This window comes from Oryx dammah, unplaced genomic scaffold (assembly GCF_014754425.2).
Source record: "Oryx dammah isolate SB20612 unplaced genomic scaffold, SCBI_Odam_1.1 HiC_scaffold_27, whole genome shotgun sequence".
In the NCBI taxonomy this organism is placed as follows: domain Eukaryota; kingdom Metazoa; phylum Chordata; class Mammalia; order Artiodactyla; family Bovidae; genus Oryx; species Oryx dammah.
In genome coordinates, this window is record NW_024070211.1 from 21,280,780 (window position 1) to 21,304,354 (window position 23,575).

Here is a 23,575-nt window from a genome sequence, read left to right on the forward strand (position 1 = left end):
AGCAACAGCACAGTGGAGAACTTTATTGTTCTGTGTCCCTCCAAGCCCCCTTTACATCTGTTTGCTGGATGAATGTACTGGCTGTAATCAAACACATACAGATTTTGGCTTGGCTAATACTTGCTGAAAGCCTTTTATGACAGCATCCTTTGTTGTTTGTCTAGGTGTGTTTTTCTGTTTTCCAAAAGTAAGATATTTTGAGAGCAAAGGAGGAAAAGGGCAATGTGCCATTCAGAAATGGGCATATACCAGGCAAATTCCATACCAAGTGCCAGGAAAGTCACAGGTGTGTTCCACCTGAGACATCCAATCATGTGCTTGCGGGTATGAGTAGAGGACTAGGATGGAATGAATTCTTTGGGAAGACTTTGTATCAGCTCCATTATGATGATATTTTTCAAATATAAATCAGATTAATGGGTTACCAACTTATATTAAAAAAATGCTGATCTATTAGGGATTAGGGAGGCCTCTCTAATCCTCATAAACATCATAACATAAAAATGGTGTCTACAAAAGAGAGAATCATTATTGGTTCTCATTGTATTCTTGCTTCCAGCTGTTTCCAGAAGTTAGCTGATCTTGGCATGTTTCACCCTCTTTCAGGAATAGAGAGGCCTGGCCATTTGTTAAATTCATATTAATTTTACACTAATTAGGTACTCATACTAGATTTAGTAATGCATTGATAATAGAGAGTTTATTTCTTCAAAAACAATTTTCTTTTCTCAAAATAATAATATCGTACATGTTTGTATTGCTTTATACTATAAAGGCCAGTTTTAAATGTTCTCTCATTTAAGCAACATAGCACCCTTGGGATCTTTAGTTAGTAAGTGCATTTCATAAGGTTATTAAATTTGTTATTTTATTTTATATATTTCCATGAATCACCCCAAAACCTTGAAGGGATGAAGTGGAAATTATATAAATAAATTAATATTGCTAAGGTAGTGGTAATAAAATAATCATGATTGGAACTTGGATTCTTTCATGCTTAATTCAGATGTTCTGACTATTAGGAAGATAATCAGAAGCAATTTCTCTCAATAGAATTTCATTCTATGACTTGTTAATTTCCATAAGAATTGGTAGAATAAATATTTGCATTAATCCCTGAATTAAACATTTTAATGACTGTTGGGAAAGTTATGATTGGGGGAAGCTGGCTGGATCGTTTCCTGGACCTGAAAGAAGAGTGGACAGTTTTTCAAGGAGCATCCATTTCTTGAGTCACAGATTCCTCCACCAATTCAGGAGGAATTAAACATGACCTGTTTTCAAGATAATGCTATATGTGTTCAGAACCCAGAGTTATAAAAAAGCCTCTTTATTGACTAAGAATATAACAGTAATCATGATAGACTCTTGTATTTATATGCGATAGGTAGTACATAGATGGTAGTTAAAGCTGTGTAAGAGAAAAGGTCATTTAGATAAATTCTGTAAAATGAGAAGGGCTGAAAGTCAAACTCTGGTGAATATCATGATTAATGTTACATTACTAGTTAATAAAAAGGCTTTTTTATATCTCTGGGTTCTAAACACAGAAGCTTCCCTGGTGACTCATGTGGTGAAGAGTCTGCCTGCAATAATTCTGGAGACCCAGGTGCGATACCTGGATTGGGAAGATGCCTGGAGAAGGAAATGTCAACCCACTCCAGTAATCTTGCCTGGAAAATCCCACAGATGGAGGAGCCTGGTGGACTACAGTCCATGGGGTTGCATAGAGACAGACATGACTGATCAACTAACACTAACACAAACACACAAGTATTAAATAGGAGAATAGGAAAAATATCTGAACAAAGTACGAAATATCAGAAAATCATATAATAGAGTCAAGAGCATTAAAGTAGGTGAGTGGTTAGTTTCCTAAGGCTTCTGTGAAAAAGTATTGTAAACTGGGCAATTTAAAGCAAGAGAAATGTATTCTCTCACAGTCTGGAGACTAGACTAGAAGTACAAATTTACACTTAAAGTACAAATTTAAGATGTGAGAAGAGATGTGCTGTCCTTGAAACCTCTAGGGGAGGCTCCTTCCTTAGTTCTTCTGGGTTCTGGAAGCTCCAGCTATTCTTTGGCTGTGGCTGCATAACTGCCATTTCTACTTATATTCATGTGGCCGTCTACCCTCTGTGTCTGTAGATTCACATGCTGTTCTTCTCTGTTTCTGTGTCTGGGTCCATGATTCTCTCTTCTCATCAGGATACCAGGCATATTGCTTTAGAACCCACCCTAATGACTGCCAAAGAATTGATGCTTTTGAACTGTGGTGCTGGAGAAGACTCTTGAGAGTCGCTTGGACAACAAGGAGATCAAGCCAGTCACTCCTAAAGAAAATCAACCTTGAATATTCATTGAAAGGATTGATACTGAAGTTGAAACTCCAATACTTTGGCCAGCTGATGCAAAGAGCCAATTCATTGGAAAAGACCCTGATGCTGGCAAAGATTGAGGGCAGGAGGAGAAGGGGGTAAGATGATTGGATGCATCCCTGACTCAATGAACATGAGTTTGAGCAAACTCTGGGAGATAGTGAAGGATAGGGAAGCCTGGAGTGTTGTAGTCCATGGTGTTGTGAAGTTGGACATGACTGAGTGACTGAACCACAACAACAGCAGCTCTGCTTTGGGCAAAGTGAAGAGAGGATTTCTCAATATCATGGGAAGGTAGAGGGAATGAGCCCCTAATTTACCCTTCCTTCTGTGCAATATGAGTAGAAGAAGAGCAACCCTACTTCTCAAAAGGACTCCAGAGGAAATGGTCTAAGTCATAGTGTAAAGAAAGCTGCCAAGCCATCAGGTCTCCAAGTCTGGAAAAGGACTTTGTGAGATTTGAAAAAGGAGAGAAGATTAAAATAGCATAAGTTCAATCTCTCCTTTTCTCTCTACTGCTGTGGAAAATACCAGCAGAAACTATAGGCTCAGTTCAGTCCACCAGCAGAAAAATAATTTCTTGTTCTTATTTGCTATAGCAAGAGTACCAGGAATGATATTCCTTGGTTCTGAATGGCTCTAGGTAATACTCCTAAATCAGACATGTAGATTAGGTTGCTAGAAATCTTTGGTTAATCTTGGGACTGAATGATATGAACAGAAATGAGAGATCAGGGACAAGAAAAACTGTAACACCATATAGTTTTACAGGCATATAAAATCCATTACGTATATGTCCAGAGTTTGGGGGGCATTAGGAAGGCAGAATGTGACACTGGAGGCACAGAAAAGAACCAAACATAAATTTTATTTCTTGGCCTGGGATATATGTATAATTTTGTATTAATATGTCCACTTTGCATTCAGCTCAATCATATATAGAACTCAAAATTTAACAAAGGGAATTCTGAAGGATATCAACAGGTGCCTTCCTGTTGATATTTACAGGTGAAATTGGGCTTAAAGATTTTGTGAATGGATGTTTTTTTCATTCTTCTAGATCCAGAATTACATACTAGTTAGTAGTTATCCTAAAAGAAACAATAATATGTGGTCTTCTGAGTAATAATAATTTGATCTAATTCAATTTAACAGTTCAATTTAACAAGTATCTACTACATGACTGCCATGTAAAACCACTGTCTTAGAAGTTAGGGAACATGATTTTCTCTCAGAAAATATTATTGAATGAATCTGTTAGCATATAGAAGGAAAAGAACTAACAAGTTACATGGAATTGTTGTAGGAAAGTTTCAATAATAGTAAGGATTTACATAGATGTTATTGGCTGAATAGCTATCAAAGATTTAACTTTAAAGTCTCTTCTTGTGTCATGAAAATAGTCTAGGCTATACTACAGTAAGGAAAATAAAATCTCTAAATTATGGGACAGGAAGAAACACAAGCTGTGTTTGGCTCACTTTACATGTCCATCTTTCAATGGCAGGCTGCTCTGTTCCATGTGGTCCTTGTTGAGGCCCTCAGGTTTATGTAGGCTGGGATTATTCAGAATACCAGTCAAAGATTAGAAGAAAGACAGGATAAAAAATCATGCAGTGGCTCTTACGAGCTTTCACCTTGGAATGACACATATCAGAGAAAGTCTCATGTCTGTGCATAATATCAAGGGGGCAGGGAAATTGTCCTTCCTTGTGCTAGGAGCTGGAGGGAAGTGGGATGTTTGTTGATTGCAGGCTATCTCAATTTCTCAAAGATGGATTAAATATTGAGTCATCAGCTGTTACCATGATTAAAGTATGAGAGATTTTAGTAACCACAAACACCATTTATGAACATCTATTAAATTCCAGGTATTGTTCTTCCAACACTTGATGATTCATACTAGCTTTCCCTTTTCAAGATGAGGAAAGTGAGTTGCACAAGTTCTGTGGATTTTCCAATGCCACAAGAGCTAAGGCATGGCTACATAAATGATTCACATTGTCCAGTTCTAAAAGAGTTCACAAACACCTCAAATCTTACACCTAATAAATGTATGTTGAGTAATATTAGTTGAGTAATTGGGAAATGTCAGCCACTGCTCTAAATACTTCCTGTTTATTTTCTCGCCTAATGAAAACAGATCTGCCCTGATTGCTGCAGCTCTGCAGTCTGCCCTTTCTTTGATGGATAGGTAATGAAGTATTCTGTTGCTCCAGTCTAATACTTAGAAATATTTAAGTAGGTCAAAAGAAACACTCAAAGTAGAGAATATTACCTGGAAAGAGCATTAGACATGACATGGACATATCCTTCTTCATTTCATCTCTATATCTCACTCTCTGAACAAATAACTCAGCCTTCTTTAATCTTAGTTTTCTTTTCTTTATGGTGAGTGGATTGGACGAGTGATCTCTATAAATTCTACTGATACTATTTGTTGTTTTTCTTTTAGTCACTTTTTATCCATTCAGATTAATACAGCAAGATGAAGGAGAAAGGGACAGCAGAGGATGAGATGGTTAGATAGCATCACCCTCTCAGTGGACATGAATCTGAGTAATCTCTGGGAGATAGTGGAGGGCAGAGGAGTCTGGCGTGCTGAAGACCCCAAGAGTCAGACATGACTTAGCAGATGAACAACAACAGCAAGGCTGAATCTGAAGCCTCTATCAGCATTGTGAAAGGAGTTTCTAAAGCGAGAAGAAAGAGTGACTAAGATAACGGTAAGAATCAGACAAGGCTGTGTTCAGTCTCCAGCACAAGTAACAGCTGTAGCGGGGTACACTTTGTGCCAGGTTTTGAGGAACTAATTTGTGGAGGGGTCATCATGGCTCATGAAAGCAAATCACACTGAATTTTTCCTTGGGTTTTAGAGTGTAGCTGTATAGACTGACCTGCTTTTCAGCTTGCTGTAACTTCTCCTGAAGTCTATTTATTTTAGTCTCAGAATTAATACTGTGCAATAAATCTAAATCAAATGAGAATGGAAGTCAGAAGACTTCAAAGAAGAGGTAAAAAAATCCAGCCTTTCCCTGTGCTCATTTCTAAGTCTTTTGTTCCTTAAAGACTTTTTCTATGTCCTCTGAGTTCATGATTCTTAAGTAATAACTGAAACTGCTTCCTTTTCATGCTCCTACAGTATTAAAGTACTGCATTTCTAAAATGAGGAGCTATATATATGGTATGAAAAGTAGGCTATTCTGTAAAGTCTAATAACAATTTGCTCCCCACACAATAAGCTTCAGTTCAGCTCAGTCACTCAGTCATGTCGGACTCTTTGCTAGCCTATGAATCGCAGCACGCCAGGCCTCCCTGTCCATCACTAACTCCCGGAGTTCACCAAGACTCACTTCCATCGAGTCAGTGATGCCATCCAGCCATCTCATCCTCTGTCGTCCTCTTCTCCTGCCCCAATCCCTCCCAGCATCAGAGTCTTTTCCAATGAGTCAACTCTTCACATGAGGTGGCCCAAGTATTGGAGTCTTAGCTTTAGCATCAGTCCTTCCAAAGAACACCCAGGACTGATCTTTAGAATGGACTGGTTGGATCTCCTTGCAGTCCAAGGGACTCTCAAGAGTCTTCTCCAACACCACACTTCAAAAGCATCAATTCTTCGGCGCTCAGCTTTCTTCACAGTCCAACTCTCACAGCCATACATGACCACTGGAAAAACCATACCCTTGACTAGATGGACCTTTGTTGGCAAAGTAATGTCTCTGCTTTTGAACATGCTATCTAGGTTGGTCACAATTTTCCTTGCAAGGAGTAAGCATCTTTTAATTTCATGGCTGCAGTCACCATCTGCAGTGATTTTGGAGCCCCCAAAAATAAGGTCTGACACTGTTGCCACCGTTCCCCCATCAATTTCCCATGAAGTGATGGGATCAGATGCCATGATCTTCGTTTTCTGAATGTTGAGCTTTAAGCCAACTTTTTCACTCTCCACTTTCACTTTCATCAAGAGAATTTTTAGTTCCTCTTCACTTTCTGCCATAGGGTGGTGTCATCTGCATATCTGAGGTTATTTATTTTTCTCCCAGCAATCTTGATTCCAGCTTGTATTTCTTCCAGTCCAGCGTTTCTCATGATGTACTCTGCATAGAAGTTAAATAAGCAGGGTGACAATAGACAGCCTTGACATACTCCTTTTCCTGTTTGGAACCAGTCTGTTGTTCCATGTCCAGTTCTAACTCTTGCTTCCTGACCTGCATACATATTTCTCAAGAGGCAGGTCAGATGGTCTGGTATTCCCATCTCTTGAAGAATTTTCCACAGTTTATTGTGATCCACACAGTCAAAGGCTTTGGCATAGTCAATAAAGCAGAAATAGATGTTTTTCTGGAACTCTCTTGCTTTTTCCATGATCCAGCCGATGTTGGCAATTTGATCTCTGGTTCCTCTGCCTTTTCTAAAACCAGCTTGAACATCAGGAAGTTCATGGTTCACGTATTGCTGAAGCCTGTCTTTGAGAATTTTGAGCATTCCTTTACTAGCATGTGAGATGAGTGCAATCGTGTGGTAGTTTGAGCATTCTTTGGCATTGTCTTTCTTTGGGATTGGAATGAAAACTGACCTTTTCCAGTGCTGTGGCCACTGCTGAGTTTTCCAAATTTGCTGGCATATTGAGTGCAGCACTTTCACTGCATCATCTTTCAGGATTTGAAACCGCTCAACTGGACTTCCATCACCTCCACTAGCTTTGTTCGAAGTGATGCTGTCTAAGGCCCACTTGACTTCACATTCCAAGGTATCTGGCTCTAGATTAGTGATCACATCATCATGATTATCTGGATCATGAAGATCTTTTTTGTACAGTTCCTCCGTGTATTCTTGCCACCTCTTCTTAATATCTTCTGCTTCTGTTAGGTCCATACCATTTCTGTCCTTTATCGAGCCCATCTTTGCATGAAATGTTCCCTTGGTATCTCTAATTTTCTTGAAGAGATCTCTAGTCTGTCCCAGTCTGTTATTTTCCTCTATTTCTTTGCATTGATCACTGAAGAAGGCTTTCTTATCTCTTCTTGCTATTCTTTGGAACTCTGCATTCAGATGCTTATATCTTTCATTTTCTCTTTTGCTTTTCACCTCTCTTCTTTTCACAGCTATATGTAAGGCCTCCCCAGACAGCCATTTTGCTTTTTTGTGTTTCTTTTCCATGGGGATGGTCTTGATCCCTGTCTCCTGTACAATGTCACGAACCTCATTCCATACTTTATCAGGCACTCTATGTATCAGATCTAGGCTCTTAAATCTATTTCTCACTTCCACTGTATAATCATAAGGGATTTGGTTTAGGTCATACCTGAATGGTCTAGCAGTTTTGCCTACTTTCTTCAATTTGAGTCTGAATTTGGCTATAAGGAGTTCATGATCTGAGCCACAGTCAGCTCCTGGTCTTGTTTTTGTTGATTGTATTGAGCTTCTCCATTTTTGGCTGCAGAGAATATAATCAATCTGATTTCAGTGTTGACCATCTGGTGAGGTCCATGTGTAGAGTCTTCTCTTGTGTTGTTAGAAGAGGGTGTTTCCTATGACCAGTGTATTTTCTTGGCAAAACTCTATTAGTCTTTGCCCTGCTTCATTCTGCATTCCAAGGCCAAATTTGCCTGTTACTCCAGATGTTTCCTGACTTCCTACTTTTGCATTCCAGTCCCCTATAATGAAAAGGACATCTTTTTTGGGTGTTAGTTCTAAAAGGTCTTGTAGGTCTTCATAAAACCGTTCAACTTCAGCTTCTTTAGCGTTACTGGTGGGGGCATAGACTTGGGTAACTGTGATATTGAATGATTTGCCTTGGAGATGAACAGAGATCATTCTGTCGTTTTTGAGATTGCATCCAAGTACCACATTTCGGACTCTTTTGTTGATCATGATATGTATTCCATTTCTTCTGAGGGATTCCTGCCAGCAGTAATAGATATAATGGTCACCTGAGTTAAATTCACCCATTCCAGTCCATTTTAGTTCGCTGATTCCTAGAATGCCAACGTTCACCCTTGTTATCTCTTGTTTGATCACTTCCAATTTGCCTTGATTCATGGACCTGACATTCCAGGTTCCTATGCAATATTGCTCTTTACAGCATCGGACCTTGCTTCTATCAGCAGTCACATCCACAACTGGGTATTGTTTTTGGTTTGGCCCATCCCTTCATTCTTTCTGGAGTTATTTCTCCACTGATCTCCAGTAGCATATTGGGCACCTACTGACCTGGGGAGTTCCTCTTTTGGTATCCTATCATTTTGCCTTTTCATACTGTTCATGAGGTTCTCAAGGCAAGAATACTGAAGTGGCTTGCCATTCCCTTCTCCAGTGGACCACATTTTGCCAGACCTCTCCACCATGACCCACCCATCTTGGGTTGCCCCACAGGCATGGCTTGGTTTCATTAAGTTAGACAAGGCTGTGGTCCTAATGTGATTAGACTGACTAGTTTTCTGTGAGTATGGTTTCAGTGTGTCTGCCCTCTGATGCCTTCTTGCAACACCTACCATCTTACTTGGGTTTCTCTTACCTTGGGCATGGGGTATCTCTTCACGGCTATTCCAGCAAAGCACAGCCGCTGCTCTTACCTTGGACTAGGGGTATCTCCTTACTACCGCCCTTCCTGACCTTCAATGTGGGATAGTTCCTCTAGGCCCTCCTGTGCCTGCTCAGCCACCGCTCCTCGGGTTGCTCCTCCTGGCCGCCGGCCCTGGCCTTGGGCACGAGGTGGCTTCTCTTGGCCGTCCCTGACCTCGGATGTGGGGTGTCTCCTCCCGGCTGCCACTGACCTCGGACGCGGGGTAGCTCCTCTCAGCCACTGCCCCTGACCTCGGACGCGGGGTAGCTCCTCTCGGCCGTTCCTGTGCTGTCACAGCCTGGCACCTTAGGCCGCTGCCCCTGACCTCGGACGTGGGGTAGCTCCTTTTGGCCACGCTTAGTGCGCTGGCCCGCTGCTGTGGCCTGCGCTTAGTGCGCCAGCCCGCCGCCACCACCACCAATTTATAAACTACACTTTTATGTTCAATAATAATCAGTGTAAGAGAAAATAAAGAAGAAAAGAGAGCAGTAAGCCAAGTAATGAAAAATGCTGATGCTTTTTTTTAAATTTTAAAGATCTTTGTGATGTGACCATTTTTAAAGTCTTTACTGAATTTGTTACAAGATTGATTTTGTTTTATGCTTTGGTTTTTTGGCTGCCAGGGATGTGGGATCTTAGTTCCCTGATTGAGGATCCAACTCACACCCCATGCAATGGAAGGTGAAATCTCAAGCACTGGACCACCAAGGAAGTCCCATGAAGGCTGATGTTTTAAATGTTAAGGAAGATCTCCCTGAAAACATGGCATTTTAGCAATAATTTTACACAAGAGAAGGAGATGAAAATGCAGGTAAACTGTAACTTAAAGGATTATCATGAACAAAATTGCAAATGTGATTCTGGCTCAGCTTCTCAAAATTTCTCAGTCATCCATACCCAGGATGGAGGTAGATGGTAGAATGAGCCATTCTATGAACATCATGGTAGTTTAGAAGGCTCTGGGGAAGAAGGAATCTTTGGGTTGACTCCAGATGATGACAGTGGTGAGTGAAGTGCTACCAATAATAATAAAAAAAGAATCAGAGGGCATCATGTTGACAAGGTGTTCTCTGTCTTGAAAGAAATGTTGCTCCTTAAACTTTCCATGTTGAGAGAGAGGTCCAAGATGAGGCTCCAATTTTATTTCTCCTTTTTCTTTCTTTAGATGCCTTGTCTTCTTTTGTCCCTATCATCTTTTCCTTCTGATTTTCATATAGTAGAAAAAGGAAAGGGGTACGAGCAATGGTAAGTTATTGGAAAGAAGAGTCAAATCAGAGCTAGAGTTTAAAACTGTTTCTTCCTTTCCTTCTTTCCCACCTCCTCCTAATAATTTAACTTACTAGTCATCCTAAAGGTTGTGCTTTTCTTGACTATGTATAGTCAGTGTTGCCTATTCTTTTTCCTCCTGCACATTCATTCTCTTTGAGGATTAAAAAAATCAAAGCTGTGTTTACATGCATAAACAATTGATTCTACTGAGTGATGGATGAGTTTAATCTTTGAATGATTAAACAAAGCCTTTTTAAATCTTTGTTTTATTTAGTGAATCATAACATTTGAATGCACTATTGAAGCTAGAATGGTCAATTTGAGGAGGGCCATTGTGGATACATCTTACAAAGAGAAATAAAGTGAAACAAAGCCATGCATCTTCACTCAATTTGGACTATATAGATAGAAGTTGACAATTATTTTTACTGTAATACTTCTGGATAATATTGGAAGGTAAAAATTCTCCTACTTACTTCCTCCCTCTTCTGCCTCCAACAGGTGTATTCAATATTTAGATCAGATTATCTTCAGTGACACTGTCCCAGTGAATCATACATCTGGGTTTTTGCCTTTACATTATTAAAATTGAAACGGTGACTCTCTGACTTAAAAATTACAGATGGTGCCTTTTGGTTGGCCTTACTTTCAAAGAAAATTTATATTTTATCTGGGTGGGGGGAGGATCCTCATTTCACACATTCTCCAAACCTTTCCAACATTTCAACTTCTTGCTGCTGTAGAAATAAAAGAAATGCCCTAGCCTGATTAAAAATGCCAGTACAGTTTAATTCTGGACTTAAATTATGTATAGACTTGAAAATGACTCTTTTGAAAATTAAGAGCTTTTACAAGTTTAGAAATGCACAGACTTAGAGAAATTCTACTGGAAAGGTTATTATCAATGGTAGTCATCAATTCATACTCTTATTTGATGTATAGATTCATTATATAACAGTCCAATAGCTGGTTGTCCAATTTATGCTTAGAAATAATAGGATGTCTTTCAGAATATACATGAGACACATGCTGTGTTCATTTGAAAAAAAGGAGGGGATAAGAATTAACTAAAAATAGGATACCCTCTACTGTCTCTATAAAGGCAAATGCCTTTGTCCTTACATTTAAACTGTCCAGTCTTCAGTACAAACCTAGATATCCTCATGTATTCTCAAAGATTTTTAAAGCAACCTTGACTTTTTTACAGGCTATGAGTGTACTTTCAAACAATAATAACCAAGAAATTTAATATGTGCAAAATTATAGTATGGTCTGTTTTTCAAATGCAAATACTTCTCTGAAAAGCATGCTAAAATTGACATTCACTTCGAACATCTTTTCTCTAATTATAATGACAGATGAAATGTGTTTTTAATGAATGTTGAAACTGTTAAAACCAATATATAAACTATTTAATCCCCTTTGTCTGTTTTAAGCACATAAAATTCTTCATATGCATTTTATTTATTACTTTACAAACATATTGGTCATATTCATTTAAAAATGAGTTTCTCCATATCAGAACATGTCTTGAATACCCAGCTCCATCTTACTCAACATGTGGTACTTCTGTACCTTAACTCATTATCAGTTTGATGTGAAAGTAATAAAGTGAGGGAAAATAATGCATACTTTGTATTTTTAAGCTTATAATTGATGTTTTCTACCATTTTCAGCTGAATCCAAGGATTTAGTGTGTAATAGTCCTGTAGCTACAAGCTCAAGCCCAGGAGTCACGCATCCTGTGTTTGAATGTTGGACTGTCTACTTGCTTACTACAAGACATTTGACTAATTACTATATATTATCCTTCAGATGTAGTAATAATAGTGCCTCTACTCTAGGATAGGTTTAAAAGTGATGTTCTATATAAAGTGTTACTTTCTCTAGCCTAATAGGATTTAGTTATCTCATTTCAAGTATGACCCTTAATCATGATTTCCTTAGATGTTTTCCATACCACAATAGGGAGATAAGATGACTATATAAAGACATGCCATCTAGGAAAACAAATAAAATGTAATTTTCCTTATGGGAACTTGTTTCACACCACCATTTGAGTAAGATACAGAAAGAAGTTTTTATGAAGACATGCATGACCAACATGGAATTGGTATCATAATGACTAAAAGACAGTTATTATTGTGTGCATGAATCACGTGGATGCCTATAAATGTTTTAAGCCAGAAGTGAACTTGATTTGTATAATGCAATTGGATAACAGGCAAGAAAACCAACCGAGGTAAATATTATACAATAAAATATTTTGTAACTAGAGAATAAGATTTATTCTTCCTTGAAATGCATTGGAATATTGCAGCTCAGTTCAGTTCAGTTGGTCAGTCATGTCCAACTCATTGTGACCCCATGAATCGCAGCACGCCAGGCCTGCCTGTTGATCCCAACATTTGGAGTCCACTCAAACTCATGTTCATCGAGTCGATGATGCCATCCAGCCATCTCATCTTCGGTCATCCCCTTCTCCTCCTGCCCCCAATCCCTCCCAGCATCAGAGTCTTTTCCAATAAGTCAACTCTTCCCATGAGGTGGCCAAAGTATTGGAGTTTCAGTTTTAGCACCAGTCCTTCCAGAGAACACCCAGGACTGATCTCCTTTAGAATGGACCAGTTGGATCTCCTTGCAGTCCAAGGAAATCTCAAGAGTTCTTGTGGTGTTCTTCAACACCACAGTTCAAAAGCATCATTCTTTGGCGCTCAGCTTTCTTCACAGTCCAACTCTCACATCCATACATTACCACTGAAATAAACCATAGCCTTGACTAGACAGAACTTAGTTGGCAAAGTAATGTCTCTGCTTTTGAATATGCTATCTAGGTTGGTCATAACTTTCCTTCCAAGGAGTAAGTGTCTTTTAATTTCATGGCTGCAATCACCATCTGCAGTGATTTTGGAGCCCCCCAAAATAAAGTCTGACACTGTTTCCACTGTTTCCCCATCCATTTCCCATGAAGTGATGGGACTGGATGTCATGATCTTCATTTTCTGAATGGAATGTTGAGCTTTAAGCCAACTTTTTCACTCTCTTCTTTCACTTTCATCAAGAGGCTTTTGAGTTCCTCTTTACTTTCTGCCATAAGGGTGGTGTCATCTGCATATCTGAGGTTATTGATATTTCTCCCTGCAATCTTGATTCCAGCTTGTGTTTCTTCCAGCCCAGCGTTTCTCATGATGTACTCTGCATAGAAGTTAAATAAGCAGGGTGACAATATACAGCCTTGACGTACTCCTTTTCCTATTTGGAAACAATCTGTTGTTCCATGTCAGTTCTAACTATTGATTCATGACCTGCATATTGGTTTCTCAAGAGGCAGGTCAGATGGTCTGGTATACCCATCTCTTGAAGAATTTTCCACAGTTTATTGTGACCCACACAGTCAAAGGCTTTGGCATAGTCAATAAAGCAGAAATAGATGTTTTTCTGGAACTCTCTTGCTTTTTCCATGATCCAGTGGATGTTGGATCATGATCTCTGGTTCCTCTGCCTTTTCTAAAACCAGCTTGAACATCTGGAGGTTCATGGTTCTCATATTGCTGAAGCCTGGCTTGGAGAATTTTGAGCACTACTTTACTAGCATGTGAGATGAGTGCAATTGTGAGGTAGTTTTAGAATTCTTTTGCATTGCCTTTCTTTGGGATTGGAATGAAAACTGACTTTTTCCAGTCCTGTGGCCACTGCTGAGTTCTCCAAACTTGCTGGCATATTGAGTGCAGCACTTTCACAGTATCATCTTTCAGGCTTGAAATAGCTCAACTGGAATTCCATCACCTCCACTAGCTTTGTTCGTAGTGATGCTTTCTAAGGCCCACTTGACTTCACATTCCAAGTTGTCTGGCTCTAGATGAGTGATCACACCATCATTATTATCTTGGTCATGAAGATCTTTTTTGTACAGTTCTTCTGTGTATTTTTGCCATCTCTTCTTAATATCTTCTGCTTCTGTTAGGTCCATACCATTTCTGTCCTTTATTGAGCCCATCATTGCATGAAATGCACCTTTGGTATCTCTAATTATCTTGAAGAGAACTCTAGTCTTTCCCATTCTGTTGTTTTCCTCTATTTCTTTGCATTGATCACTGAATAAGGCTTTCTTATCTCTCCTTGCTATTCCTTGGAACTCTGCATTCATATGCTTATATCTTTCCTTTTCTCTTTTGCTTTCCGCCTCTCTTCTTTTCACAGCTATTTGTAAGGCCTCCCCAGACAGCCATTTTGCTTTTTTGCATTTCTTTTCCATGGGGATGGTCTTGATCCCTGTCTCCTGTACAATGTCATGAATCTCAGTCCATAGTTCATCGGGCACTGTATCTATCAGATCTAGTCCCTTAAATCTATTTCTCACTTCCACTGTATAATCATAAGGAACTTGATTTAGGTCATACCTGAATGGCCTAGTGGTTTCCCCTACTTTCTTCAATTTAAGTCTGAATTTGGCAATAAGGAGTTCATGATCCTAGCCACAGTCAGCTCCTGGTCTTGTTTTTGCTAACTGTATAGAGCTTCTCCATTTTGGCTGCAAAGAATATAATCAATCTGATTTCGGTGTCGACCATCTGGTGATGTCCGTGTGTAGAGTCTTCTCTTGTGTTGTTGGAAAAGAGTGTTTGCTATGACCAGTGTGTTCTCTTGGGAAAACTCTATTAGCCTTTGCCCTGCTTCATTACATACTCCACGGCCAAATTTGCCTGTTACTCCAGGTGTTTCTTGACCTCCTACTTTTGCAATCCAGTCCCCTATAATGAAAAGGACATCTTTTTTGGGTGTCAGTTCTAAAAGGTCTTGTAGGTCTTCATAGAACAGTTCAACTTCAGCTTCTTCAGCGTTACTGGTTGCAGCATAGATTTGGATTACTGTGATATTGAATGGTTTGCCTTGGAAATGAACAGAGATCATTCTGTTGTTTTGAGATTGCATCCATGGTCTGCATTTTGGACTCTTTTGTTGACCCGGATGGGCACTCCATTTCTTCTAAGGGATTCCTGCCCACAGTAGTAGCAATAATGGTCTTCTGAGTTAAATTCACCCATTCCAGTAATTTTAGTTCGCTGATTCCTAGAATTTCAACGTTCACTCTTGTCATCTCCTGTTTGACCACTTCCAATTTGCCTTGATTCATGGATCTAACATTCCAGATTCCTATGCATGTTGCTCTTTACAGCATCGGGCCTCGCTTGTATCACCAGTCACATCCACAACTGGGTATTGTTTTTGCTTTGGCTCCATCCCTTCATTCTTTCTGGAGTTATTTCTCCACTGATCTCCAGTAGCACACTGGGCACTTACTCACTTGGGGAGTTCCTCTTTCAGTATCCTATAATTTTGCTTTTTCATACTGTTCATGGGGTTCTCAAGGCAAGAATACTGAAGTGGTTTGCCATCCCCTTCTCCAGTGGACTACATTTTGTCAGGCCTCTCCACCATGCCCCGTCCGTGTTGGGTGGCCCCACAAACATGGCTTAGTTTCATTGAGTTAGGCAAGGCTGTGGTCCGTGTGATCAGATTGGATAGTTTTCTGTGATTATGGTTTCAGTCTGTCTGCCCTCTGATGCCCTCTTGCAACACGTACCGTCTTACTTGGGTTTCTCTTACCTTGGATGTGGGGTATCTCTTCATGGCTGCTCCAGCAAAGCACAGCTCCTACTAGAAGCTCAAGCTTCCTACTATTTTGCAGTTTAAACTTGTCCTCTGTTATCTATGTTACTTGGACAATTAATCAAGAATGCAGTTACCTAGTAATAAATATTCTATTAGATTGAACTGTATGAATTGATGATAATTACCTGCTTTAACCTATGAGATCAGTTAAACAGTAGCAACTCCCAATATATCATACATGTTAACTCTGAGTCTTAAAATAAATGACCAGATAAATATATGCACTCTCACTTTCTGATGTTTTTTAGTTTCCTCAAAGCATTTGGCCTTTTAAAATCAGTGTGTATTTATTTGGTAAAATACTTGCAATTTTGAGGGAAATATACAATACTTGTATTTTAGCTAGCACCAACAAGGACATCTGTGCCAGAATTAATCTCTTTGACATAGCACTGTGTGAAAGCAATTTGTTTATCTCTTCTACAGTACATGTTTGTACAAAATTCTTTTGTTAATGTAACACATAGACTCATCTCTTTCATTAAGCATTTTGAATGTAGTCAGATGTTGTGGTGATAAGGGAGTAACAGATCTCTCTAATACATTATAAAAATAAAAAATAGCACAGCTAGTATTTCTTCTTTGGCACTTTCACTTTTTATAAGAATGTTCCATGGAATATTCTCTTATTCAATTTTCACATTTTTACTCATATAAATTTTAGCAGGAGCTGAGAATATTAATGAAAACATCCTTTGACAATATTTTTCCAACCTCTTAATTTTAAGCTCTCTAGCTATTTATTTGATATTGGAAACAAACTATAACTTTGATGTGTTAATGATGTTAAGAAACATATACAATGCCTATATTTAATACAAGCATTCTCCTACTTGTATATTACATTTTGTCCAAGGGAGATATGCAAATACCATCTACAGAGATGTTTATTTTTGGTTTGTGATACTTTATAATGTAAATAATTTGCTCTTAAATTGATGTTTAAATTTCTATGATAAAATGCATTCTAAAATGACTTCCAAATTAAACCATCTTTCTACTTTAATAAAAAGTAGATTTCTTTTATGTTTCTAGGTCTTAAATGAAGAGAGGATTAAAAGTGAATATAATATCCTTAATTTCATATACTATTAGTTAGCACATCTCAAAATCCTGTTCCACTAAAAGTAAATTTTGTTGTCAGGAAGGAGTCAATAATAAAGAAAAGAAAGAGAAAGGAAAGGAAAAGGAGGAAGAAAGAAAGAAGAAAGGAAAAAAGAAAGATAGAGTAAAGAATAGAAAGAGTGAAAAATAATAAAACTAAAGCAAACTCAAACCAATAAAAATGATGGCAGGAATTATACCCCAGTGTGTTGGAGAGTTTGGTCTACATGCTTTCTGCATTGACTGCCTCTGTGGTAGACTAGAAATGGCAGGTGACGCTGACCTGGGTCATGCGTGGTAAGAGATGATAAATGATGGGAGCAAAGCCCTCCCTTGTTGCCTTGGCAGGCCTTCACTCTGCATCACCTTGAATCCAACTTTTGTTTTTAGAGGAGAATTTTAGGTGAAAGCAACAAATCTGAAGTTACAGCTAAATGTGAATCAGTGGGAATTACTATTGTGATGGCTACCTAATTTTCAGATATGAGCTGGACATTTGCTCAGGCAGGTGATCTCAAAGATTTGGCTTTCATTGCATTTTTCTTTTTTTCAGCTCTTGGTGGAACTGGAAAACCTACCAAAAATAAGATAAGGCTAAGATTTAGGATCTCTAGAGAGCTAACAACTACTTTCTATTTGCTAAGAAGTGAGTCGTTTCATGTCTCAGAGCCATCCTAGTCTCATTGGTCTCAGGGAAGTCTTGGGGTTTAGATGAAAGAATATGTGCAGAAGCTCTTTAGCAGCTACCAAATAATAGGCAGATGAAAGGTGTGAGATTACAATTGTATTAATAGCTAACTCGAATCATTGATCTATAAAAATCTTTGAAAAAGCCAACAAAGCATACATTTATAGAAAGTGAACTAAATAATTTGAACTCTTAAAAAATCTGTATTCTTGGGGACTATATATGTGTTTTAAAGATACAGTTTATGGCTCTGAGTCTTAAACACACAATGTACCCAATACACTTAAAAATACTCTGACCATATTGCTTAGAATTCAATGTAAGTGCATTTTCACAAACCTGCTGACTCTGGTGAAGAGATCAGCATGAAGTAGGACTACCCAACTTTCATGTTCATGCAGAATATATATTTGCCATTGCTGCAGGAGCTGTGTTTCTTACTCCTTATATAACATTGGGCAATATTATGGACTGCATGCTTGTGTCTCATTGAAATTCATATAGAGAAGCCCTAATAACCCATGTGATGGTGTGTGGAGATGTGGCTTTGGGAGGTATTTAGATCAGAAGGGTGGAACCCTAGTGATGAGATTAGTGTCTATACAAAAATAAACAGATAGGTCACTAAATATGGCAGAATAGAAGGAAATGCCCTCATCTTCTCCTGCAAGAATTCCAAAATTACAACTTGAACAATCATCCACAGGAGAACGTTCAGTCAGTTCAGTTTAGTTCAGTTCAGTCGCTCAGTCGAGTCCGAATCTTTGTGATCCCATGAATTGCAGCATGCCAGGCCTCCCTGTCCATCACCAACTCCCAGAGTTCACTGAGACTCAAGTCCATCGAGTCAGCGATGCCATCCAGCCATCTCATCCTCTGTCCTCCTCTTCTCCTCCTGGCCCCAATCCCTCCCAGCATCAGAGTCTTTTCCAATGAGTCAACTCTTCGCATGAGGTGGCCAAAGTACTGGAGTTTCAGCTTTAGCATAATTTCTTCCAAAGAAATCCCAGGGCTGATCTCCTTCAGAGTGGACTGGTTGAATCTCCTTGCAGTCCAAGGGAATCTCAAGAGTCTTCTCCAACACCACAGTTCAAAAGCATCAATTCTTCGGCACTCAGCTTTCTTCACAGTCCAACTCTCACAGCCGTACATGACCACAGGAAAAACCATAGCCTTGACTAGATGGACCTTAGTTGGCAAAGTAATGTCTCTGCTTTTGAAAATGCTATCTAGGTTGGTCATAACTTTTCTTCCAAGGAGTAAGCATCTTTTAATTTCATGGCTACAGTCACCATCTGCAGTGATTTTGGAGCCCCCCAAAATAAAGTCTGATACTGTTGCCACTGTTTCCCCATCTATTTCCCATGAAATGATGGGACCAGATGCCATGATCTTCGTATTCGGAATGTTGAGATTTAAGCCAATTTTTCACTCTCCACTTTTACTTTCATCAAGAGGCTTTTGAGTTCCTCTTCACTTTCTGCCATAAGAATGGTGACATCTGCATATCTGAGGTGATTGATATTTCTCCTGGCAGTCTTGATTCCAGCTTGTGTTTCTTCCAGTCCAGCTTTTCTCATGATGTACTCTGCATATAAGTTTAATAAGCAGGGTGACAATATACAGCCTTGACATACTCCTTTTCCTGTTTGGAACCAGTCTGTTGTTCCATGTCCAGTTCTAACTGTTGCTTCCTGACCTGCATATAGATTTTCAAGAGGCAGGTCAGGTGGTCTGGTATTCCCATCTCTTTCAGAATTTTCCACAGTTTATTGTGATCAGCACAGTCAAAGGCTTTGGCATAGTCAATAAAGCAGAAATAGATGTTTTTCTGGAACTCTCTTGCTTTTTCCATAATCCAGCGGATGTTGGATCATGATCTCTGGTTCCTCTGCCTTTCCTAATACCAGCTTGAACATCTGGAAGTTTACGGTTCACATATTGCTGAAGCCCAGCTTGGAGAATTTTGAGCATTACTTTACTAGCGTGTGAGATGAGTGCAATTGTGCAGTAGTTTGAGCATTCTTTGACATTGCCTTTCTTTGGGATTGGAATGAAAACTGACCTTTTCTAGTCCTGTGGCCACTGCTGAGTTTTCCAAATTTGCTGAAATTTTGAGTGCAGCACTTTCACAGCATCATCTTTCAGGATTTGAAATCACTCAATAGGAATTCCATCACCTCCACTAGCTTTGTTTGTAGTGATGCTTTCTAAGGCCCACTTGACTTCATATTCTAGGATGTCTGGCTCTAGATGAGTGATCACACCATCGTGATTATCTGGGTCATGAAGATATTTTGTACAGTTCTTCTGTGCATTCTTGCCACCTCTTCTTAATATCTTCTGCTTCTGTTAGGTCCATACCATTTCTGTCCTTTATCGAGCCCATCTTTGCATGAAATGTTCCCTTGGTATCTCTAATTTTCTTGAAGAGATCTCTAGTCTGTCCCATTCTGTTCTTTTCCTCTATTTCCTTGCATTGATTGCTGAAGAAGGCTTTCTTATCTCTTCTTGCTATTCTTTGGAACTCTGCATTCAGATGCTTATATCTTTCCTTTTCTCCTTTGCTTTTCGCTTCTCTTCTTTTCAGAGCTATTTGTAAGGCCTCCTCAGACCACCATTTGGCTTTTTTGCATTTCTTTTCCATGGGCATGGTCTTGATCCCTGTCTCCTGTGCAATGTCATGAACCTCATTCCATAGTTCATCAGGCACTCTATCTATCAGATCTAGGCCCTTAAATCTATTTCTCACTTCCACTGTATAATCATAAGGGATTTGATTTAGGTCATACCTGAATGGTCTAGCGGTTTTCCCTACTTTCTTCAATTTAAGTCTGAATTTGGTAATAAGGAGTTCATGATCTGAGCCACAGTCAGCTCCTGGTCTTGTTTTTCTTGACTGTATAGAGTTTCTCCATCTTTGGCTGCAGAGAATATAATCAATCTGTTTTCGGTATTGACCATCTGGTGATGTCCATGTGTAGAGTCTTCTCTTGTGTTGTTGGAAGAAGGTGTTTGCTATGACCAGTGCAATTCTTGGCAAAACTCTATTAGTCTTTGTCCTGCTTCATTCTGCATCCCAAGGCAAATTTGCCTGTTACTCCAGGTGTCTCTTGACTTCCTACTTTTGCATCCAGTCCCCTATAATGAAAAGGACATCTTTTGGGGGTGTTAGTTTTAAAAGGTCTTATAGGTCTTCATAGAACTGTTCAACTTCAGCTTCTTCAGCGTTACTGGTTGGGGCATAGACTTGGATTACTGTGATACTGAATGGTTTGCCTTGGAGACAAACAGAGATCATTCTGTCGTTTTATGAGATTGCATCCAAGTACTGCATTTCAGACTCTTTTGTTGACCATGATGGCTATTCCATTTCTTCTGAGGGATTCCTGCCCGCAGTAGTAGATATAATGGTCGTCTGAGTTAAATTCACTCATTCCAGTCCATTTTAGTTCGCTAATTCCTAGAATGTTGATGTTCACTCTTGCCATCTCTTGTTTGACCACTTCCAATTTGCCTTGATTCATGGACCTGACATTCCAAGTTCCTATGCAATATTGCTCTTTACAGCATTGGACCTTGTTTCTATCATCAGTCACATGCACAACTGGGTATTGTTTTTGCTTTAGCTCCATCCCTTCATTCTTTCTGGAGTTATTTCTCCACTAATCTCTACTAGCGTGTTGGGCACCTACTGACCTGGGAAGTTCCTTTTTCAGTATCCTATCATTTTGTCTTTTCATACTGTTCATGGGATTCTCAAGGCAAGAATACTGAAGTTGTTTGCCATTCCCTTCTCCAGTGGACCACATTCTGTCATGGAAGTGGTTAAACAAGAGATGGCAACAGTGAACATCGACATGTCAGGAATCAATGAACTCAAATGGACTGAAATGGGCAAATTTAACTCAAATGATCATTATATCTACTACTGTGAGCAAGAATCCTTTAGAGGAAATGGAGTAGCCATCATAGTCAACAAAAGAGTCTAAAATGGAGTGTTTGGGTACAATCTCAAAAACAACAGAATGATCTCTGTTTGTTTCCAAGGCAAAACATTCAGTATCACAGTAATCCAAGTCTATGCCCCAACCAGTAACGCTGAAGAATCTGATGTTTAACAGTTCTATGAAGAACTACAAGACCTTTTAGAACTAACACCCCCAAAACTGTCCTTTTCATTTTAGGGGCCTGTAATGCAAAAGTAGGAAGTCAAGAGATACCTGGAGTAACAGGCAAGTTTGGCTTTGAAGTACAAATTGAAGTGGGGCAAAGGTTAATAGAGTTTTGCCAAGAGAACACACTGCTCATAGCAAACACCCTCTTCCAACAACACAAGTGAAGACTCTACACATGGACATCACCAGACGGTGAATATCAAAATCAGACTGATTATATTCTTTGCAGCCAAAGAATGGAGAAGCTCTATACAATCAGCAAAAACAATACTGGGAACAGACTGTGGTTCAGATCATGAATTCCTTATTGCAAAGTTCAGACTTAAACCGAAAGGAGTAGGGAAAACCACTAGACCATTCAGGTATGACCTAAATCAAATCTCTTAAGATTATACAGTGGAAGTGAGAAATAGACTCAAGGGATTAGATCTGATAGAGTGCCCGAAAAACTATGGACAGAGGTTCTTGACATTGTATAGTAGGTAGTGATCAAGACCATCCCCAAGAAAAGAAATTGTGAAAAGGCAAAATGATTGTCTGAGGAGGCCTTACCAAAAGCTGAGAAAAGAAGAGAAGCAAAAGGCAAAGGAGAAAAAGAAAGATATATCCATTTGTATGCAGAGTTCTGAAGAATAGAAAGAGAGATAAGAGAGCCTTCCTCAAAGAAATAGAGGAAAACAATAGAATGGGAAAGACAAGAAATCTCTTCAAGAAAATTAGAGATATCAATGAACATTTCATGCAACGACAGGCACAATAAAGGACAGGAATAGTATGGGCATAACAGAAGCATAAAATATTAGAGGTGGCAAGAATACACAGAAGAACTATACGAAAAAGATCTTCATGACTCAGATAACCACGATAGTATGATTAGTCAGCTAGGGCCAGATATCATGTAATGCAAAAGTGAAGTGGGCCTTAGGAAACATCACTACAAACAAAGCTAGTGGAGGTGATGGAATTCCAGTTGAGCCATTTCAAATCCTAAAAAATGATGCTGTGAAAGTGCTGAACTCAATATGGCAGCGTATTTGGAAAACTCAGCAGTGGCCAAAGGACTGGAAAAGGTCAGTTTTATTCCAATCCCAAAGAAAGGCAATGCCAAAGAATGCTCAAACTACTGCACAATTGCCCTCATCTCACAAACCAGCAAAGAAATGCTCAAAATTCTCCAAACCAGGCTTCAACAGTACATTAATTATGAATTTCCAGATATTCAAGCTGGATTTAGAAAACACAGAGGAAACAGAGATCAAATTGCGAACACCCACTGGATCACTGAAAAAGCAAAAGAGTCACAGAAAAACATCTACTTCTGCTTTATTGACTACGCTAATGCCTTTGAATGTGTGGATCACAACAAACTGTGGAAAATTCTTAAAGAGATGGAAATGCCAGACTACCTTACCTACCCTCTGAGAAATCAGTATGCAGGTCAAGAAGCAACAGTTAGAACTGGACATGGAACAACAGACCGATTCCAAATTGGGAAAAGGTGTATGTCAAGGCTGTATATTGTCACCCTGCTTATTTAACTTATATGTAGAATACATCATGAGAAGTGCTGGACTGGAAAAAACACAAGCTGGAATCAAGATTGCAGGGAGAAATATCAATAACCTCAGATAAGCAAATGACATCACGCTTATGGCAGAAAGTGAAGGACTAAAGAGCGTCTTGATGAATGTGAAAGAGGAGAGTGAAAAAGTTGGCTTAA